The sequence below is a fragment of the Heteronotia binoei genome, chromosome 4, assembly GCF_032191835.1.
Source record: "Heteronotia binoei isolate CCM8104 ecotype False Entrance Well chromosome 4, APGP_CSIRO_Hbin_v1, whole genome shotgun sequence".
NCBI classification, from domain to species: Eukaryota; Metazoa; Chordata; class Lepidosauria; order Squamata; family Gekkonidae; genus Heteronotia; species Heteronotia binoei.
This window is the reverse complement of record NC_083226.1, coordinates 182,950,044-182,957,697: the sequence shown is the minus strand read 5'-3', so window position 1 is coordinate 182,957,697 and position 7,654 is coordinate 182,950,044. Positions and strand designations below refer to the sequence as shown.

Below are 7,654 nucleotides of genomic sequence, written 5' to 3'. Positions count from 1 at the left end.
CCAAGGACACCAAGCTGGCTGCATGTGGAGGAGGAGGGGGCGGGGGCTAACTCAATTCTTCAGATTAGAGTCCATAGCTCTTAACCACGACACCAAACCGGCTCTCTTGGGCACACAGTTTGAAGGGAGGTTTTCCAAAACTGGCAGAAAAGTGGCTCCATCTTGCAGAGCACTTTTGCTTGGATCAGGCAGTTCTTGGAAAGCCTTTCGAGCTGCCGACAGAACCATTTAGAACAGGGGTGTCAAACTCATTTGTTATGAGGGCCGGATGTGATGTAAATGAGACCCCGTCGGGCCGGGCCATGTCAGGTTGGGCCATGTGTGTACTTGTTTAAGGTTAGGTAGCAAATGATAATATGCGATTACAATATATTACATTGCAGTAATATTGTTTTAAGCGAGTGAAAAAAAAAAGATTAGGTAGCAGAGATATACATTTTATAAAGAACACAGACAAACACATATTAAAAAACTTAAAACATGCTTAAAACATTAGCACTCCTTGGTCTTAAAGATGCTTTCTTTGTATTTCACCCATGGCAACCAGGGAACTGGGCAAAGGAAGCTCTCGCTCTTTCCTTCCTTCCCCAGGGGATCAGGAGGGGGAGGAGCCTCAGCCAATAGAAGGAAGAGAGGCTTGACTCAGTAGCTCTGCTGTGCAACTGAGAGAGCCTTTTCATTTTCATTTCATTTCATTTTATTTGGTTTATATCCCACCCTTCCTGCCAAGGCGGCTCAGGGCGGCTCACAACACAGAAGTTCTAACATAGGATTAAGTTTTAAAATACATCAATTTACAACATTTAAACAATAAACCAGTAAAAACAGTAAAACAAAGCCATTTACCAAGGTACCATTCTACAGCCTTCTATTCAAAATTTTCAAATACCGATCAGTTGTCTGCCAACCGGAAGAGGAAAGCAAGCTGTAATGCAGAAGGAAGCAAGAGAGAGGGAGAAGGAAGCAGATGACAGCCGGTTGCTTGTGGACCTGATAGGAGCCCTCCAAGGGCCTGATTAGGCCCCCGAACTGCATGTTTGACACCCCTGGTTAGGAAGGCTGAAGTTCAACTGGTCAAGCTAAAGAGAAACCTCTGGAGTCTGATTTTCAAAAAGGGAACAAGGAAAACAGCCTTCTAACCAGGCGGCTTGCAGGCCTGAAAATGACATCTTTTTGAAAGACCACCTATCTATCTAGAGATCTTTAAACTTTGCAGAACTCCAAGTAGGAGAATTCTGTAGAGGTCCCTGTTGACTGCTGGCTCCCGTTTACTGGAGCGGACTCCAGGAAGAAAAGAAGAGATAAATAATGTTGAGATGGAACAATTGCTGATTATTCGTGACATGCTCGCGGGAGGGGGCGGGTTCCCACAGCCCCGAGGGCCTCCCAGCCTCCCTCTTTATTAATCAGAGATAAGTCCAAATTATCGGGCTTTCGGCTACGGTGTCACAATCGATTCTTAATTGTTCCATTTGAAGATTATTTATCTCTCTCCCTCCAGATCACTCCCCACCACCACCCATCCCTTTTCTGCTCTCATCCATAAAATTGGAAATGAGTCTAATTTATCTTTAAGGCGGGGCGGGGGGGAGGAACTGTGCTTTGCAGGAGACGCCATCATTCAGGGTTATGAGCTGCCAGGAAGACGGGGTCTGTCGCCTCAAGGTCTTTGACCCTTTTCATTTCGTGGAAACACATTAAAGGTAAATTTAGGAGCTGGGAGGGAGAGAGATGAACTGCTTTTTCTGTTCTCATGCAGAATGAAGGTGCTGGGGAAGAACATAAGAGAAGCCCTGTTGGATCAGGCCAGTGGCCCCTCCAGTCCAACACTCTGTGTTACATAAGAAGATAAGAGAAGCCCTGTTGGATCAGGCCAGTGGCCCCTCCAGTCCAACACTCTGTGTCACATAAGAACAGAAGAGAAGTCCCGTTGGATCAGGCCAATGGCCCCTCCAGTCCAGGCTTCAGCCTGTCTGCCTGTTGGCCCTCCAGAGGAACTGACTGGCTGCTGAGTGAGACAGGATGCTGGAGCAGATGGACCCTCACTGGTCTGAGCCTTCTGAGCAGGGCTCTTCTGATGTTCTTCTGAGGGGAAGGCCTCGGCCTCTCTGCCTTGTTGTTGGCCCTCCAAAGGAACTGGCTGGCTACTGTGTGAGACAGGAGGCTGGACTAGAGGGACCCTCACTGGTCTGAGCCAGCAGGGCTCTTCTGATGTTCTTCTCAGGGGAAGGCCTCGGCCTCTCTGCCTTGTTGTTGGCCCTCCAAAGGAACTGGCTGGCTACTGTGTGAGACAGGAAGCTGGAGTAGATGGACCCTCACTGGTTTATATATATATATATAACGTGTGTGTGTGTGTGGGTGCGCGCGTGCATGTGTTTGTGTGTATATTGGCCACTGTGTGACACAGAGTGTTGGACTGGATGGGCCATTGGCCTGATCCAAGATGGCTTCTCTTATTTTCTTGCTGGCCCTCCAGAGGAATTGGTTGGCCACTGTGTGAGGCAGGATGCTGGAACAGATGGACCATTGGTCTGATCCAACAGGGCACTTCTGATGTTCTTATGAAAGTCTTGGCCTCTATGCCCCGTTCTTGGCTCTCCAGAGGAACTGGTTAGCTACTGTGTGAGGCAGGATGCTGGACTAGATGGACCTTCACTGGTCTGATCCAGCAGAGCTCTTCTGATGTTCTTATGAAGGCCTCTGCCTCTGAGCCCTGTTGTTGGCTCTCCAAAGGTTGGTGAGACAGGATTCTGGACTAGATGAACCAATCTATCTAGATATCTTCATTTTAGAATTCTTTACACAAAAATAATATATCCAACAGAAAACACAGTATGTTAAGCTTGCTATCAGTACTGCATTTTCATTCACAGTTTTCTGAGACCAACAGATTGTATATAGGTAACACTGTGTTATCTCAAAGACTTTGTTGTTGTTCAGTTGCACAGTGGAGTCCAACTCTTTGCAATCCCATGGACCATGCCACGCCAGGCACTCCTGTCTTCCACCATCCTCCGAAGTCTGCTCAAATTTGTGTTAGTTACATCAGTAACGCTGTCCAGCCATCTCATCTTTTGCCATCCCCTTCTTCTTTTGCCTTCTGTCTTTCCCAGCATCAGGGTCTTCTCCAGGGAGTGCTCCCTTCTCATTGGGTGGCCAAAGTATTTGAGCTTCAGCTTCAGCATCTGACCTTCCAGGGAACAGTCAGAGTTGATTTCCCTTAGGACTGACTGATTTGATCTTCTTGCAGTCCAAGGGACTCTCAAGAGTGTTCTCCAGCACCACATCTCAAAAGCATCTATTCTTCTGCGCTCGGCCTTCCTTATGGCCCAACTCTCAGAGACATACATTGCTACTGGAAATACCATCACTTTGACTATACGGAGTTTTGTTGGCAGGGTGATGTCTCTATGTTTTATTATACTGCCCAGGTTTGCCATAGCTGTCCTCCCAAGGAGGAAATGTCTTTTAATTTCATGGCTACAGTCACCATCTGCAGTGATCTTGGATCCCAGAAATGTGAAGTCTGTCACTACTTCCATGTCTTCCTCTTCTATCTGCCAAGGTGTGATGGGGCCAGATGCCATGGTCTTCGTTTTCTTGTTGTTGAGTTTCAAACCTACTTTTGTGTTCTCCTCTTTCACCCTCAACAAGAGGTTCTTTAGGTCCTCCTCACTTTCTGCTATTAGAGTGGTGTCATCTGCATATCGGAGGTTGTTGATGACTGGATCTTCTTGCAGTCCAAGAGACTCTCAAGAGTTTTCTCCAGCACCACATCTCACAAGCATCTATTCTTCTGCACTTGGCCTTACTTATGGTCCAGCTCTCACAGCCATACATTACTACTGGGAATACCATAGCTTTGACTATACGGAGTTTTGTTGGCAGGGTGATGTCTCTACGTTTTATTATACTGCCCAGGTTTGCCATAGCTGTCCTCCCAAGGAGCAAACGTCTTTTCATTTCATGGCTACAGTCACCATCTGCAGTGATCTTGGATCCCAGAAATGTGAAGTCTGTCACGACTTCCACGTCTTCCCCTTCTATTTGCCAAGGTGTGATGGGGCCGGATGCCATGATCTTCGTTTTTAGACGATTGCTGCAGAAGCTTTTGTGGATCACAACAAAATCCGTGAATCCACCAAAGCTTCCGCCAGCATCAATCTCAGTCAGTCCTTAAACTGCCGCGAGATTCTCGCTTGTGTTTCCTGCCACTGACTGACGCGGCTCCCCCTGCAGCATTATGTCACCCTTACCAAATTGGCCAGCAAGTCCCCATCGGACGTTGTCAAATACCAGTGTTGGCTGTCAAACCAGGTCAAAACACTTACCGCGCCGGGTCTGATTCTGTCAATGGCTGCCTGCTACTGCACGGCAGCTGTCCGTTCCCATCAAATGCATGCTGCTAAATGTTGGGGCACTGTCAAAATACTGACTGCTGACTCCACAGTCTTCAGATGGCAAATGCCAAGACGGAATCCTGAGGACTGGCTGGGGGATAGCTGGGAAACATTTGCCATCAGAATTGATAGGAGAGATTTCATGGAACAAATTCATTTCTGCTCTAAAGCAGTTCAGATTCAAGTCTAGTAGTTGCTTAGGGACCACCATGAGTTTCAGGGTACAAACTTTCGACATCCCTGACGAAGGCAGCTTTTACACTCAAAAGCTTTACACCAAGGGTGGCCAAACTATGGTTCAGGAGCCACATGTGGCTCTTTCACACATAATTTGTGGCTCTTGAGGTTCCCACCATTGGCCATCTTGGAGAAGGTGTTTTTCTCTTTAAATCACTTCTCCAATCCAAGCCAGCCAGTGGCTTCGAGAATGCGTTTAAATTTGAAAAAGAAGAAGGCTGCAGATTTACACCCCGTCCTTCTCTCTGAATCAGAGACTCAGAGTGGCTCACAATCTCCTATATCTTCTCCCCTCACAACAGACACCCTGTGAGGTGGGTGGGGCTGAGAGGGCTCTCACAGCAGCTGCCCTTTCAAGGACAACCCTTGAGATAGCTCTGGCTGATGCAAGGTCATTCCAGCAGGTGCAAGTGGAGGAGTGGGGAATCAAACCCAGTTCTCCCAGATAAGAGTCCGTGCATTTAACTACTAAACCAAACTGACCCTTCCTTCCTTCCTTCCTTCCTTCCTTCCTTCCTTCCTTCCTTCCTTCCTTCCTTCCTTCCTTCCTTCCTTCCTTCCTTCCTTCCTTCCTTCCTTCCTTCCTTCTTGCCTGCCCTCAAACACCTGACATTCATCTCTTGCAGCTCTCAAACATCTGACATATATTCTAAGTGGCTCTTATGTTATGAAACTTTGGCCATCCCTGGCTTATACTCTCGTTGGTTTCTAAGCTGCTTCTTGGCTCAGATCTCTTTGTTTTAGTGCAGACCAACAGGGGTCCCCTCAGAAGCATTTCTGCTTTAACTTCATTGGTATGTTCAGACCCAGCATGTTTCTTTGCCCTTTTTCTCACTATCTGACTTCCGATTCGAGGACAGGCTCGAAAATCACCGTAAATGTTTTAATGCCTGCATTCATTTAAATCCCATCCCTAAATATGTTCTAGAGGCAAAAAACATTAAGATACTGAGAGGCTTCAAGGCTTAACGTTAGAATTAAATCTGCACCGTTCTGCAATGCTAGCAAAGTACGAACCGCGCATATCCTCCCAAGTCTGCCGTTAGAATTTTAGACGTGAGCTATCTTCTGGCTCAGACATCATGTTTATCTTAATTAATTTGCAAAGGACTTGAGGTCTCTTATAAGCGGCTTTGATCTAGCAGTGGCAAGCTTCGGAAAGATTTATTAACACCTGAGAGCTGAGCCGGCAAGTTCTAAACAATCAACTTGCAAAGGAGATGCATCGCAAAATGCTTGGCTTTGCTCCACCAGGCTGGGGTCTTGTATGGTTAATTGCTCAGGTCACGGAGATTCTGTTTAGAATCTGCTGCTGAAGGTGAACAACAAAGTCAGGCAACTGGATATAAAAAGTGGGAGGGAGGAATAATCACCATTAAAAGCCGGTGACACCTGTAGCCAGGAAACTGGCAGAACTGAGCACTGGTAACTAACCACGTGTTTGGCCAAAGTTGGTTTTTTAAAACCAAATGGCAGAGATTCTTTAGGGTTTGGAAGCAATGAACAGGATGGGTTTTGTTAGGGGAAATGTGTGCATGTTAAGAGCCATGAAATTACTTCCAACTTATGACAACCCTATGAATTAATGATGGCTGTGTGAGCTGGACCATAAGGAAGGCCGAGCGCAGAAGAATAGATGCTTTTGAGCTGTGGTGCTGGAGAAGACTCTTGAGAGTCCCTTGGACTGCAAGAAGATCCAGTCAGTCAGTCCTAAGGGAAATCAACCCAGACTCTTCCCTGGAAGGTCAGATGCTGAAGCTGAAGCTCAAATACTTTGGCCACCCAATGAGAAGGGAGCACTCCCTGGAGAAGACTCTTGAGAGTCCCTTGGACAGCAAGAAAATCCAATCAGTCAGTCCTAAGGGAAATCCACCCTGACTGTTCCCTGGAAGGTCAGATGCTGAAGCTGAAGCTCAAATACTTTGGCCACCAAATGAGAAGGGAGCACGCACTGGAGAAGACTCTTGAGAGTCCCTTGGACTGCAAGAAGATCCAATCAGTCGGTCTTAAGGGAAATCAACCCAGACTGTTCCCTGGAAGGTCAGATGCTGAAGCTCAAATACTTTGACCACCAAATCAGAAGTGAGCACTCACTGGAGAAGATGCTGATGCTGGGAAAGACAGAAGGCAAAAGAAGAAGGGGACGGCAAAAGATGAGATGGCTGGACAGCATTACTGATGTAACAAACATGAATTTGAGCAGACTTCGGAGGATGGTGGAAGACAGGAGGGCCTGGCGTGACTTGGTCCATGGTCACAAAGAGTCGGACTTGACTGTGTGACTGAACAACAAAAATGAATTAATGACTTTCTGCCATCTTCTGGGCATGGAGCAGGGGTAACTAGTATGTGTGTGGGGAGGTATTTGTGAATTTCCTTGGTAAGCAGAAGGTCCCAGGTTCAATCCCTGGCATCTCCAATTAAAAAGGTCCAGGCAAGTAGGCATGAAAAACCTCAGCTTGAGACCATGGAGATCCATGAATGGGGCTGTGGCTCAGTGGTAGAGCATCTGCTTGATAAGCAGAAGGTCCCAGGTTCAATCCCCGGCATCTCCAACTAAAAAGGGTCCAGGCAAGAAGGTGTGAATAACCTCAGCTTGAGACCCTAGAGACCCACTGCCAGTCTGTGTAGACAATACTGACTTTGATGGACCCAGGGTCTGATTCAGTAGAAGGCAGCTTCATATATGTTCATAAGTATTAACAAGACACCAACAGGTAAATACAAACATAAAAACAATTTTTTACTAGAGTTGCCAACCTTCAGGAGGGGTTGGGCAATCTCCCAGTATTATAATTGATTTCCAGACAACAGAGATCAGTTCCCCTGGAGAAAATGACTGCTTTGGATGGGTACTCTAAGGCAGGGTGGCCAAACTGTAGCTCAGGAGCCACTTACGGATTTTTCACACATATTGCATGAACATAAGAACAAAAGAACATAAGAGAAGCCCTGTTGGATCAGGCCAGTGGCCCATGCAGTCCAACACTCTGTGTCACATAAGAACATAAGAGAAG

General features: G+C 46.8%; 1 non-coding gene across 1 annotated transcript; it reads left to right on the top strand.

Annotated features, from left to right (window-relative positions):
• The first annotated feature begins 7,120 nt into the window (after window positions 1–7,120).
• TRNAI-GAU (transfer RNA isoleucine (anticodon GAU)) lies at window positions 7,121–7,192 on the top strand. Its single transcript has one exon. It is a non-coding gene; the product is annotated as a tRNA-Ile (tRNA).
• Window positions 7,193–7,654: the final 462 nt, after the last annotated feature.